The 15154-nt window shown below is 40.4% G+C and overlaps 1 protein-coding gene across 1 annotated transcript in view; it reads right to left on the reverse strand.

Moving 5' to 3' along the window:
• CDH22 (cadherin 22) overlaps positions 1-15154 on the reverse strand; it is a 3413183-nt gene that overhangs the window by 2385165 nt on the left and 1012864 nt on the right. The window lies entirely within an intron of this gene.

The raw sequence follows: 15154 nt of genomic DNA on the forward strand, positions 1-15154 counted from the left end.
AAATCCTAGCCAATAAACCATATTCAGAAGTTCATCCAGCCTCGGGGAGGAAAAATGAGGGTGGAGGAGAATTTGAAGCTAATCATCCAAGTATCTGGGTTTATCTTGAGGATGGCAATGAGGCTGCACTGCTTGACATGTAATGGAAGTTTGTTCTAGAGGCAGGAAGAACTTTGGGATATGAATCTATTTAAGCATTCACTGACAAAAGGTTAATTCCATTAACTCGGTTTTTGAAGAACCATTTGTTCTGTGAAGGAACAGGAAGACAAGGAGGTTCAGAACTATCATTCCTCAAAAGGTTAGCCACAGATCCCTGTGGAGAATTCTATAGGAGACCAAGTACAAAGAGATGACCACCAGTCTGTCTGTATAACTGAGGGTCTTGAAGCCATTAATCTTTTTAGTTTGGAAAATTCAAGTGCTTTAAGTCACATGATATGGTTAAACAAATGCATGTAAAAAAAGGTATTATATTTAAACAATGAGTCTGACAAGATATGAGTAAAGGGGAATTAAGACTTCTTTGAACCTATAGGAGATGCCTTTGGAAATTAAACAATCCAGAGAGAAGGAATTATCATCTATAGCAAATATACGATGGTCAAAAGATAAGGAATTATCCACAAACGTTCCTGGATACCTTGCATAGTTTCCAGTTGGAGGGATATATAGAAATGCTGTGTTTACCAATGAACCTCACCACATTTTGTCACGTTTATATTGAGGAAATTGTCCTTGTACCAACTGTTAATATACATTAAGTCATGATGGAGCAATTGTGAATAAATTGAAGGCTGAATAAGAATGCAAATTTACAGTACTCTGCAAACTGAGATCGCCACAAACAGCATGTTGATCTTAAGATGTGCAAAATGGATTCCAAATAGGAGAGGACTCCATACTGAGATCCCATGGTGCATCACTAGTAACAGTTCCTGCTTTCACAAGTGTCACTTGCAACTTTACCTGCATGGGCTCTTTGTGACAATTGTCTATCCACAGTGCAATATATGGATTTATATTTATATTTCCAGTGTGCTAGTAATGCCAGCTTTTCAATTTGAACATAAAGACCCATCCCCTTGCCTCATCCTATGCTACTTAGGTTCATAGGTTCATAGATTAGTACTAAGCTAACTGCCCTTCCGAGCCATTTTAAGCCTAGCCAATTATCCCTTGTGAGACTCAAACCCTGCACCTTGTGTTTGTAAGGCAAGCACCTTAACCATTAGGCCACCCTCCCTCCCTCTCTCATTAAAACCACATTACCCTCTCTATAATATATCACATGCAAATCATTTACTGCCATTGAGAACTGGCTTACTGTCCCTGGTTGGTTCCTAAACTGTAAAACAACTAATGTAATGCTGTTTACTCCTAAGGTTTACATGCATAGCAGCGTCAACATTATAATCTCCTCCACTCATAATATTCATTTAGAACTAATATCCACAATGATACTATTATGTGCTTTTCTGCATGACCAACTGAAATCTGACAAATGTGTTAATTATGAAGGTAAACAGCACTAGAAGTGATCATTTTTGGGAGGACAGGATAAGCAGTAGTTGGACTCCTATTAGGGTGATTAACTATTTGATCAAGGGTTAAACATTTACAAAGGAAGGAAGCATTGGCAGTGCAGATTAGCGACCTTGTTGACTGATAGATGAAGCTCTGAATACAAAGGTGGTAAGTTTAATGAGGGATATAATGGGGGTTCCATGCTTAGATGGTGTTCTAGATTTTTAGAGTGACATTTTATAAATCAAATTCTGTGCCCTTGGGGATGAATCTTGAAGTGTTTGATGCCATTTTAAAATACTGCTATGCCCCCATCATTGCCTGTTGGTCTGAACTAAACCCAGGAATAGAGAGAGGAGATGGTTTCATTGGTATGAACCATGTCACTGTAACTACACATATATAAATGTGCTCAAGTTGAGAAAGGCCACATATTCACGCATTTTTATGTTATGTTAGCTAGTATTAGAGTCACTTTAACATTTTCAAAATTAGAATTTATTAGATTGGAATGTTCAACAAAAAGCCTCTGCTAAAAGGGCACTATGAGGACAGAAAAGGAGCTACCCTGAATGCAAAAAAGCATGTTAGTACAGGTGCATACTGTCCATGACAAAACAGGGAGGCTTGCAAAGCATCTCATCCCAAACTGTCACATACGGAATCCCCCTATAAGGATGCCATCTGTACAATCAATTGCTAAAGCCTGCTGTGTCTTTGAGTCTCATCATCATTCTGGGTGGTGGTAATATATCACTCAAGATCAGGGTCTTCCCTGCCTCAGACACAAGCATGGCAAGTTCACTCATATCGTTCTCCATGGCCATCTGGGTAGACTACCTAATGTAATTCACCCCACTTGGACCATTATCAGTTCATAATCATATTTGCCCAGATGGAGGAATATAACAGCCCTTGTTACATCCAAGTTTCCAATTATGGAAAGACAGTTAATTGTCACCTTGTTCGTAACCAGCTTGGTGAGGGTGGTGTTGGTATGTCTGACAATAGCATCACCTCTTACTAAAACACTAGTGCAGATTTAGTGGCCCTTAAGGACTTTAAGGCTGTGCTCTTGCTACTCATAGAGGTATGTACTATACTGGCTATGGGCATACAGAATTAAGGTGGGTGTGTTGCTTTGTGAACTAAAGGCTGAGGTTTCTTAATCCTTATAAAGAGAGGCTTAGGTAGTGCACTCTTAATAGCCTTAGCATAAGTTCATTTAGAGGAGATACTTTATCCTGCTTAATTTTGTGTGCATGTGTGTGTGTGTGTGTGTGTGTGTGTGTGTGTGTGTGTGTGTGTGTGTGTGTGTGTGTGTGTGTGTGTGTGTGTGTGTGTGTGTGTGTGTGTGTGTGTGTGTGTGTGTGTGTGTGTGTGTGTGTGTGTGTGTGAGTGTGTGTGTGTGTGTGTGTGTGTGTGTGTGTGTGTGTGTGTGTTGTGCCTACTCAGCATGTTCTGAGATGAGAACATGCCTCAAAGTTCAGTAAATACATAGTGAATCGTGAGATAGCAATAAAGAGTTTCTGTAGGTATGAAATGGTTGATACGCTGCCTCTAAATACCTAGAGCTATTAGGCTGTCTACAGAAGGGGCAAAAGCTGATGAGACTCCACAATGCCCACTAAAGATGAAGAGGAATGAGAGAACAAGGTAACTTAATAGCTTAACTTAGAATAAAAAAGTGGATGACAATATGTAATGTGGCAAAAATATACAAGAATATGAGATAAATTTAAATTTGACGGTGCTACTCAGTAAGCTAATATGGTTTCTTCTGAACTAGTAGGTTTAGTATATACCATCAGAGAGTCTTCTTCTAATCTAAATATGCTTACAGACCATGCATGTGAAACCAATCCCGGCTGATTATCTCCATAGTTTACCAAAAGGGAAAGCAGAGAATGTTTAGGTAGTTGAATGGTTGCACACACTGGCATAGCCTGAGTCTTACACAGTCACAACTTTCGTAGTTTATATTTTGAATTTAAGCTTTTAAAATGTTTATATTATGGGTCTATGCCATGATTGCTAAATATTACTGCATAATTTTAGTTTACATGATGATTCCACAGTCACTTTGTGAAATATTTCCTATACCAAAATAGCCTTCTATGGTTCAATGTGAAAGACCAGTACAGTATTTGACGAGGTAAGAGAAGTCAAAAAGCAACATTTTAGAAAATTACAAATCAACAACCAAATATGCCTTTGACCTCAAAGGACTGTTTGATTGTGCATTGGCATTCAACATTAAACACAGTCATAACTCTGGCTGCTATTAATGTTTTAGGGACACATTTTTGAGAATACTTAGATTAGGTATTTCATTGTTAAATCTGTAAAATGTCAATATCTTTTTCAAATGTAAAATAAAGCTGTTTGCCAAATTAAACACAGCCTCATTACATTGGTAATCAGCAGTATGTGTTACATACATGTCAGATAATTATCTGATAGGTGCATGACATGAAGCCAGACTCATGAATGGGCAATGCCATCATAAAATTAAATTTCAAAGGTACTGTGTAGAGTGTTTTCTATCCTAAACCACCATATAGAATAAAAGTGAGACAGGGCTGCACTGATTTTCATGAGATCAGATGTGATCAGATAGACATCCATTTCTAATTTTTTGAGAAAACATGCAGAGCTTTAGCAAATTAGAAGGAGCATGCTGAGCTTTAGCAAATTAGAAGGAGATGCTTGACAAGTTTAATATGAATCATAACTTCCATAAGTGGTAACAATTTTGACAGAACTTTCAGAAAAGAGAAATCTTAGCAGTGTACATTTTGATGTCAAATTGTCACTAAACAATTACATCTCAATATATATATATATATATATATATATATATATTATTTTTTTGCTGACACCACTCCCCATTGAATCTCAGGTTGCCCCCCCCCCCCAATATCTGTCATATGTGCTTTCTCTTTTGGAATATCACAATTGCTCCAACAATTACTTATTTTCAGGTATCACAGACATAGCTATGCACCTCTCAGCCCTCCATCTTCCCAAGAAGTCAACCACATTTAAAGAGAGAGGTTCTAATGGAGATTAGCGAGCATGGAGCCTGAAACCATCATACTTGTGGTAACAAGTCAATTGCCTTAGCTGGGAGACAGCTACTGCAATAAACTCAAGTCATCATCACCTGAATTAAGCCTGAGTTATTTTTTTAATGCCACTGTTCTCCACCAGTGGTCTCAAGGAGATTGTTTTTTTGTTCATTCTCCTATTTGGTATAGGAAAGCTGGCCACCCCCACCACCACCATGAGGCCTACTAGCAGCCAGGTCTATTGTTGAACTTAGTGAGTTACATCCCAAAAGATGATTTCACACTTATTGCACAAAATGACAGCTTCCAAAAGAACTGTAGCATAGTTTATGACATGGGGAATTTTAGATGCTACACAAATATTTGGGCCACTAGTGTTAAGAAGTGCTGAAGTTATGATTATGTGTTCAATGTTAAATAAGAGATAACAGAAAAAAGATTACTAATTTGTAATGAAGCAGTGGATAGCTAAGAAATGAGAATGATCTCTGGTGCATGAAGGAAGATCCCAATGCATGTTTACACAAAGCAATTGGGTATTTATGGGCAGTGGGCCCACAGTGGTAGGGTCAACAGGTGGTGAGACAGATTGTAATTATTTAAAGAAAATGATTTGCATATTTTCTAGATATGGCTCATATACTATTTGGCAAGCATGAATGTGTGCACTAAAAGGCAAAGGGTACTGGGTAATATAGCTGCAGCATTATCTACCTTTACATTTCTATTTCTCCCCCCCCCATGTTGTATATGATTGCGAATCCATGGATTCCTTGCATTGCCTTTCATGAGTCACAGTGTTTCTGTTATTGCCTTCATGTTTTAACCAACTGGCACCATCATTCTATCCATGTCTATCTCCTTCCACTTAGCATACATACCTTGTGTTTCACTTCTCTATGATTATTTTGCTCCTGTCTGCATCTGCAAGGGCTTCTCTACCATACTTCTGAAATGGTAAACGTAAGTCTTTGTGATTAAAAGTTACCTCATATCACAGTATCTGTTTACATTTTTTGGGTTTGTGGTTACTAACATTTGTTTTACTACTGCCTGAGGTTGATTATTGCACATTTAGTATGTATAGTTATATTCATTAAAAGCCAGTTGCATTCCCCATATCACCAAGAGAAACAAAATAAAACACAGTACCACTCTTAGTTTTCAGACTAATCAGGGTCTTAGTATTTTCTGCAACAGTAACTGGTGTGATAAAACCAAGCAGTTAGTCTGATCAGTTTTGATTTTAAAATCCTGTTAAGTACTCAGCAACAACAGCTATCTACTATGAGATAATGTGCAGCTGACACTACATGTGTCACAAAACTGCAGTATTAATAATAGTATACTAACGACTGGTGCAGTGCTTGATAGGAAATGTAGTTTGCACATCTAAGGTTCATAGCTACTTCATAAGAAAGACTATAGGTAGGAAAATGCCTTGCATGTTGCTGTAGGGATTCCTAAGCAAATATTATGGACTACATAAGACATAATAACCCTGCCACAACCCAGGGTGGTGGCTCCTGTGGAAATGGGGATCTATTGGGACAAATAAATCCAAATGGTCTAAGGCTGCCCTGAGTGGGAGTGTGAATTAGGTCACCAAGAGAATGAGTTACTAGAATTCAAGCACTGCCTTTTTGAGCAACTGGCAGCAAGCGAGTGTGTCGCAAGCTACTAGCACATGATCACTTGAAGCAGATTCCAGTTATACAGTGAAACATGTCACATTAGGTTCTGTAGGCTATAATACACTGTGGTGGAGAGCATGACTACGACTGGTGGGGAATGTATCTATGTTACTCTGAGGTGGTATAGCAAGTATATTAGCACTTTTTGTCATCACTCCTAAAACTGGCATGCTGGCTAAATCCTGACCTGTATAAGGACTGCCACATGCTGCATCCATAAGTTTGACCGGAGTGTTTGAAGCACAAAAAGCTGCAGTGTTTATAGTTTAGTCAATGAGGTGATAACTGGATCATAGGTTAGCACAAGTGAGCCTCAAACTAAACCAGCTACTGGAAAATTATACATTTAGGGAAGAGTACTTTAGAGTCCTTTGTGTACATATGGAAAACAAGTACAAAACAAGTGCTTTTTAATACACATTGCACCTACTTTTCAGAAAAAAAATATAGGGAATATATGTATATAGAGATGTAAGTATATATATATATATATATATATATATATATATATATATATATATACATACATACATACATATACACACACACACACACACACACACACACACACACACACACACACACACACACACACACACACACACACACACACACACACACACACACACACACACACACACACACACACACCTACATATATACACACACACACACACACACACACATACACACACACACACACATATATATAATATATATATATATATATATATATATATATATATATATATATATATATAGATAGATAGAGAGAGAGAGGGATAACGCAGTACACAATTTGCATACACTTTCATGCAAAACATCTTTTCTTGTCACAGTACCTTGCTTTCATGTTTTTTTTTAAAGTTATTCATATTCATTTATTAAAAAATGAGAGCAATAATTTTATGTTTGTTACTGCTTATCAGCTAAAGAAATATGTATCTATCTATAACTAGATAGATAATTAGATGAAAGACTAGTCATTTTACAGAAATCGACATACTTAAAGTCATTATTTATATAAAGATAGCTGTCCAATGCTCAAGTGCAGTCAGCTGTACTTCAGGCTATGTAACTGAACCATGTGGTTACTCTAGAAGCAGACACAGCCACACAGTGAATATCAAGAAGTGCAAGACACTACCCATTGAGTAGTCATACACTAGTGCTTCATTGTATGATCTCACAAGAAGCAAAAACATGAATTCATAGACATATACATTTGAAAAGTAAAACAGGACATATAATAGCTAGGTGGTGCTTGCTAATTCAAGTCTTGTCAAGAAATCAAAATGTGCTTCAGAAAGCTATAAAGCCCCAGGTATTTGCAGCCACAGTACTGTGGTGTGCATACATGTGACACCTGTCAGATGTTTAAAAGGGAAGAAGGTGGTGTACACAAAAGTAAGAAAAAGTAGGTGACAGCAAGCAGAAGTTCACAGATAAGGAGAACAAACAACAGTAATTGTGCACAAACTAGCAGGAAAAGATATGAAATTTTGGAATGTATGGAGACAAACAGAGGATAAACAAATGATGATGGAGAAGGTTGGACAATGCACAGGGTATGGGATATAACACAAGAGAATGGGTTACCAGCAGCAGCTTGCCATCCACAGTCCTGATCTGGGTGCACATACGTGGGAACCATCAGCAGCAGATGGATCATATTGGCTGGTTGTATGGGCCACATCTTCCCCTGTTGGCTCAATTGTAGGGGCTAGCTAGATGAGTGAATCAGCTATCCACTCCAAGATGCTTTCCATTTGGAATATATACCTGCCCCGTGCTGTTTCCACTGTGAACTCTACCACATGCTCCAGTTGTGGATAAAGGTGCAGGACAGCCACACCCCATGAGGTACTTCAAACCTCATCTCATTGCTCTTATACCCACAGTAACACCCTCAACAGGTGTATGGTACAGAGAAGCAAATCTATCACCTGAAGCTGAAACTAGGAGGCATGCCTTGATGTTTGCCATCAGCTAATTTATCATAACCATGGATGAAATATATTTAAAATTTACAACTGCAGTACTGACTGGAACTAAGAGTTGTTGACTACAAGCCGGTCCCTCTTTCAACAATTATTGTGATAGGTATGGTCATTCTAGAAAGGAGAGCACAGATCAGAGAACTGTGACAAGTGTAAGATAAGAGACAGGATTCACAGACAGAATATATGTCCCTTTAGATGTATGACAGGCAGCAGTTGTCATTTTTGCATATGTTAACATACTTACAAAGATAATCACAGAGTTATACACTGAGACTTACAAGGTAGTGTGTGGGTACCATGAGATGATAAAATATGGCTGCAGAATAAGAATAAAATACAGCTGACATATTATGCAAGAGACATTACCTCCACTACCTTACAATGAAGATTCACACAGTAGCATATACACATTTCCTAAGCTAACCATTGCAGGTACCTGCCAGTAGCAATAAGAGCTCTACAAACAGAACAGAACAGCAAAAAGAATATGCAAGATGCTACACATTAACTGCACAACTCAGTGCAATGTTTTCCTGCTACAACACACAGAAATTCAGAATTTCTGTGCTACGTCATTAAAATGATTTCTGCACTGTTGTCTCATTTTGGAGATGCCCTTGGTAAAGGACAGCACATCATCTAGGTCACACCAGCTGGCAACATTTGCAAAGGCAGTATGTTAGTGGTGTATTAAGTGTCAGTAAGTACTTCCTGAAATGGCCATAATGGAGACAGTGCATAACCCTGCTTTCTTTCCTGCATTTGGCGGGAGCTCCCTGATAGGCACTAGTATAAGCAATTATTCTCTTAAATCTTTCCTCAAAATAGTATGACTTTTACGAGGTGGGGTAGTAGCCTATGACTCATACTTACAATGGGATTTATAAATCATGTGTTAGCACAACATGTAGGAGTGATGTAGCATGATGTGCATTCTGACGCAGGTCTCCATCACGAGGTCACGGTCCTAAACTATCAGAGGTGAGCATAAGCAGCAAGCTGTGCTTTAAGTAATAGATACTCAGCGGCAAAATAAAGTGACTTCTGGGTATTCATGCACCCAGGCATATCATTGTTTTAGAGTTATGCTGCCATTTTTTGTAGTGGATTGCAGAAATTTGTGAAGCCACATTGGATTTCTGGATATATAATGTGACCCTATATACAGTCCTGTGAAGACACATAGTTGTGAGAAAGTGCTTGGTAAGCTTTGTTTATCTGTCTTCCCAATGATGTGTATGAATTGCTCTGGGACTGACATTACAAATGATTAACAATAGTAATTTGTGTGCCTGCATGTGTCTATTACATGCAAATAGCATTCTTCAAGGCAGTGCATGTGAGGACTACAAAATAGATGCATGGCTGAGCCAGGTGTATTAATAAGGTATATAAGGAAAGCTAAAGAATGAAGGAATGCTGGAAAAAGTGGGAGATAGAAAAGATGGACCAGGCTATGAAGGGATACTGGAAGAGTTACAACAGCAAAGAACAATGGATCAGAGGCACTCTACCAGCTTCTGGAAAGTGGCTCAGTAGATGGCACAAAAAACTATATCAGGTCACAAAGCAAAGATCAAAAGATAAAGATGATAGTCAGGCACCCAACATAAGAAACACCGGCAACAACCTACTCACCAGTCCAAAAGACTTCAAAGGCAGATGGAAGGAGTGCTTCAGCTTCTGAATAAAGAAAACTCCACAGAAGCTGTATTGCCTCAGACATAGCCTATGATGTGAGAAGTGGAGAAGCCTACCACAGAAGAACTAAGAACAGCACTAAGGAAAATAATGCCAGGGAAAGCAGCAGAACCAGATGAGGCCACAGCAGACATGATCAAGATGTTTGGTGAGATAGGGGACAAAATGGCTCCTGAGGGTACTCATAGCAATATGGAGGGAAAGATATATCCCAGATGACTGGAACATAAGCATACTAGCACCAATGTTCAAGAACAAAGGTGGCATTTACAATTGTGGGCAGTACAGAGGTATCAAACTCCTGTCACACTGCAAGTAAGTTCTGAAAAGTGTGATTTATAAATGAATTCACAGAGTTATAGAAAGTAAGCTTGGAGATGAGCAGTTTAGATTCAGATCAGAATGCAGCACGACTGACTCATCATTTGCAGTCAGACTGATACTTGAGAAGAAGTTAGAAAAGAGGAAGGAGTCCAGCTGTGCATTTCTAGGCTTGGAGAAAGCATATGACAAGATCTCAAGAAAACTGATTTGGGCAGTCCTGTCATGGTTCAATGTCTCCGAATAATGGGTAGAAATAGAGCGTGCAAGCTATATACACAACTCAGAGATTCAAGTATGAACTGTGTCAAGCCTCAAAGAGGTGTTCCCAGCAGGAGTGGGTGCACATCAGTGTTCAGCTCTGAGACCACTGCTGTTCATACTGGTAATGGACTACATTAGCAGACAGGTTGTAGGGGATAGATCAGCAAAGTTGCTGTATACAGACAATGTGACATTGCAGGCAAACTCTGAGCAAGAACTTCAGCAAGGGAAAGTGGAATGTTATGCAAAACTGAAGTCTCATAGGATGAAACTGCCTACAGATACGACTGTTGTAATGGCAGAAAATGGAGGAAATCAGAAAATGCTGGGAATTAAGATAGAAGGGAAAATAGTGGAACAGTTTAACAGATTCCAGCATCTGGGAGGGTCGATTGAGGCAAAGGGATGCCTGAATAAGGAGGTCAAAGCAAGAATAAGATGGGCTTCAGCCAACTGGCACAGAGAATCAGGGGGTAGTGTATGACAGACTAGGATCATAGGATCATAGGAGATTGCTAGGCTATCGACCCGGAGTTTATTTTATGCCTAGTTGTTTCAATCCAATGTAATACCATAGTGCTAGTCAATAGCAAAGACTGCATTTAGTGATGACTGCCCATGTCCAAGAGGGTCATGGGTGCAATCTGTGGTAAGAATTTATGATGTCTCATCCATTCGTCCAGGTTCCTCTTGAACAGTGTCACAGAGGAGCTCTGTTTCACATCAGTTTGTAGCTTGTTCCAAAGACATGTCAGTCACTGGGAGATAAATCTGTCCCTCCAGCATGTCCTGTTTAAGTCGCAGGGTGTATTTAAGTCCCTGGAATGGGTAGCCCTAGGCCCATTTGATTTACAGATGTGCAGTAAGTTCATTAGGTTTGAGTCTCTGAGGCCAGGCACAAGTCTCCCCACAGAAGTTTATATGGTACAGAATACAGTGGCAGTGACTTTAGTCGGTTCATGTAAGGCACATGCTGGAGGCCCTTGATCTTCTTTGGTAGAAACGCCTGAGGTCTCTCTAATTGCTGCAGGTGGTTAGTACAGTACATACCGAATGGAGCATTGTACTCAATTATGGGCCGGATAAGTGTCGAGTATAGAGGGGTTATAACTTCTTTTGCTCTGAAGGTAATGTCTTTACTAATAAAGTGAGTTATGTCAAAAGCTTTCCTTACAATGGTAGACAAGTAGTGGTCAAAGTTAAGGTCACAGTCAACCTGTGATCCCAGGTTCCTTACCACTTCAAGGGTACTTAGGGTATTCTTGTTGATTTGATAGTGTGAAGGGGCATTGTTTGTGCCAAAGGGAATGATGAAGATGATGATGCATTTCTTTGCATTCAGTCTGAGATCATGACTAATGGACCAGTCATTGGCCTATATGAGACCCTGCTGGAGTATACTGACACCATTTGGGGATTCAATGACTGCATCTAGTTTGCAATCATCTACAAACTTGGTCAGCCACAACTCTTTAGTTTTGACCTGAACTTCTTAGAAGTATATACCAAACAGTAGGGAGCCCAGCACTGACCCCTGAGTCACCCCTCTGGTATCAGGCATGCTGGTTGATGTGGAGTCACCAACTTTGATAGTATGTGTCCGTTCTGTGAGCCAGTTGGCAACCCATCTTACAATGAAGGGGTTTACATTCAGTTTGCTAAGTTTATCGGTAATGCCTGAATGTGGGATTGTGTCAAAAGCCTTTTCCAAGTCGAGGTATGTTGTGTGCACAGATTTGCCCTCATTAATGGCCTTGGTCACACTTTCAAAGAAATCCACCAGATTTAACAGGTGGGATCTGCCCTTCATGAAGCCGAATTGGGAAGGATACAGGGTTTGGAGGTCACCTTACAGATGAGACTGTTCAGACTTATGGGTCTGTAATTTCCTGGGTCTGTAACTGGGCCACCTTTGTGGAGGGGAATAACTGTAGATGTTCTCCATTCCATAGCAACAATGCCAAAGAAGCTGAAATGTAAGTTGTATAAAACGATGGAGTGACCATTACTACTGTATGGTGCAGAAACCTGGGCCATAAAGGCAGAGCAGATGAAGAGGCTAGAAGTGATGGAGATGAAGTGTCTGAGATGGGTGGTAAGATGCACACTGTGGGGCAGGTGAAGAAATGAGGACATAAGAGCAGAAGTCAAAGTAGCTCCAGTTGGAGAAAAGGTCAGATAGAACAGATTACAGTGGTTCAGGCAAATGTGCAGGAAAGGAGAAGACAGTCTGGTGAAGAGGGTTTGTGACAGACAGGAAAAAGGCAAGTGAAAATGATGGTGTCCAGCAAAGAGGTGGGTGGATTGTGTGAGAGAAAACCTGCGACTGCTATGAGTGATGAAGAAACTATTAGAGTGGCAATGAGTAGAGAAAGATGGAGACAGTTGACATGACACCCTGGCCCCATGCAGAATACGGGTAAAAGGGAGTTGCTAACAGTGATGGTGGTGACAATGACATTGCCCACAATATCAGGACAGCCTGCTTCTGCATGTGCTTGTGAGGACATGGCAGTGTCACAACCACACATGTTGCACCATGCCAAGGCAAAGGCATATTTGAGAGCAGCTGATGGGTCAACCACAGGAGGGCACACAGGACAACAATCTCACAAAGTCTGAGGACTTTTTGGTTTCCTACATAAAAATGTTATTTCTGTATTTATCCTTGGAGGAACAAACACTGAAATGAGGTTGGATCCATCCCCACACATCTTAGCAGGTGAAGCATCAAGTTAGTAAGTAAGTAGCAATTCTCAGTTTATGTTTGGCAGATTGGTTGGTTTTATGTCCATCTTTTGCTCAACAGAGCTATCCTAGGTAAACCAGGCTGGGCAAGCAGATACTGGCCAGCCAGTAGTTTATTGACTCAGGGCTTTTGGGATTTATGGCAGACACACACTGGCCAACAGGAGCACATATATCTCACCTTTAGCAAGGGTCACTGGCGTAGGTCAGAGTAGGCTGGGTCCTCAACCCACTTGGGTATCACATGGGTAACGACCCATGCCCATTTTGGCAACATTAGTCAACATGACCAAATCACCTAGAGCCATAGTTTACATTGTCAAGTGGCTACCCTGTCATGACATACAGTCTATGATCAGTGTTCTCCTATCTTGAGGATGCTGCACACCACAGCAGATGCCCATAGCAGTTGGTCAGTACAAATCTTCCCCCTATAGGGCACCATGTAGAGTCTGTGCTGCTGTCCATAGCTCCATTCATTGGTGAGTTTGCAATGGCAACACTCAGCATGTTTTTTGTACATGGGAAAAAAAAAACATTGGGATACAAACAGAACATGCAAACTCCAAACATGCGTGCATTGGTCAGAGGTCAGGATCAAACCTTGTCCTTTGTGCATGGAAGGCAAAGACCTTAACCATTATGCCAACTGGTCTGTTCAGCAGATCTTTCTACACCAGAACTACATATAGAAATTATAGACTGACAATAGCATGTGTTGCCATATTTTGCTATAGGAGCATTAGGTATCCAGCCACATCAGGATGGTAGCAGAGGTAGGGTGAGATTGATTTACATCTTGCATGGAAATCCTTAGCATGCATGCAACAGGACCACACATTTAGCAGAGGTATTCCTCCTCACTTCAGTTTGCCTTTTATTGTGTTTTTCCAAAGCTGCAGTGACACCTGTTGAAGCTGGAGTAGGACAGCAGCATGCTTCTGGCACATGTGCAGGGACTAAACACAGCAATGAAAGACAGACATCTGAGTCATAGACTAATGACACAGTGGCACTGTCTATATTAATCTTTCATGGGTATCCATCCACAGCCAGAATAAAGGTGTGTCATCACCCAAAAGGAATGTGAAGCTGTACAGAGGGAGAGTTTTCATTCCTCAGTAATGAAGGGGTCTCTCATGACTCTGAGAACCAGAAATGTTCTCTGTGTGGCTGCAGAAGTATCAGAAGAGAGAACTACATCTGATGTGTTTATACTCACCATTGTGCAGCCACAGAGGGATGTTTGGTGTCATCAAAGGTCAAATGGTCCCTGACATGCAGGCAGCATGACATCAATCAGCAGATGTGCTAGAGTGTCCTCCAGATATAGTCTGACAAGACTCGGTAGAAAATGAAGCTGATTGCAATGCTGCTTGACATTGATGCAGATGTTGCCAAGTCCCATCAGCTTGCTTTCTGAAATTCTGAAGTCCTGAGACATAATTTTCATTGCTCTAATGAGGTCAGTGGTTGGACACACTGCATCCTAGTCTACATCCATGTAGAAGATAGTCACTCTCAGCATCACTGGCCACACACACTGCTGTCAGAGGAAGTGGTAGAGTATGTAATAGGGATGGTTGTGGTGGGGGTCATTACAGGCAAACAATCATTATGTGCATCTGGAAGCATAGAATGCTCTCCCACTCCTTATTTTGTGGGGTCACCACCAGACTGCTACAACTGGTAAGACACCTCAGAAGCAGTCTATGCTTGCATTATGGTCCTGAAGTTGCACACCACCTCTGCCAGGCATAGCCCGATTCTTAGTACAATAAAGCAACAAAGTGGCCTTAGTCATGGTCTTACAGTGACACCCCCC

Source organism: Protopterus annectens, chromosome 12.part0 (assembly GCF_019279795.1).
Source record: "Protopterus annectens isolate FY-2018-M chromosome 12.part0, PAN1.0, whole genome shotgun sequence".
NCBI classification, from domain to species: domain Eukaryota; kingdom Metazoa; phylum Chordata; order Ceratodontiformes; family Protopteridae; genus Protopterus; species Protopterus annectens.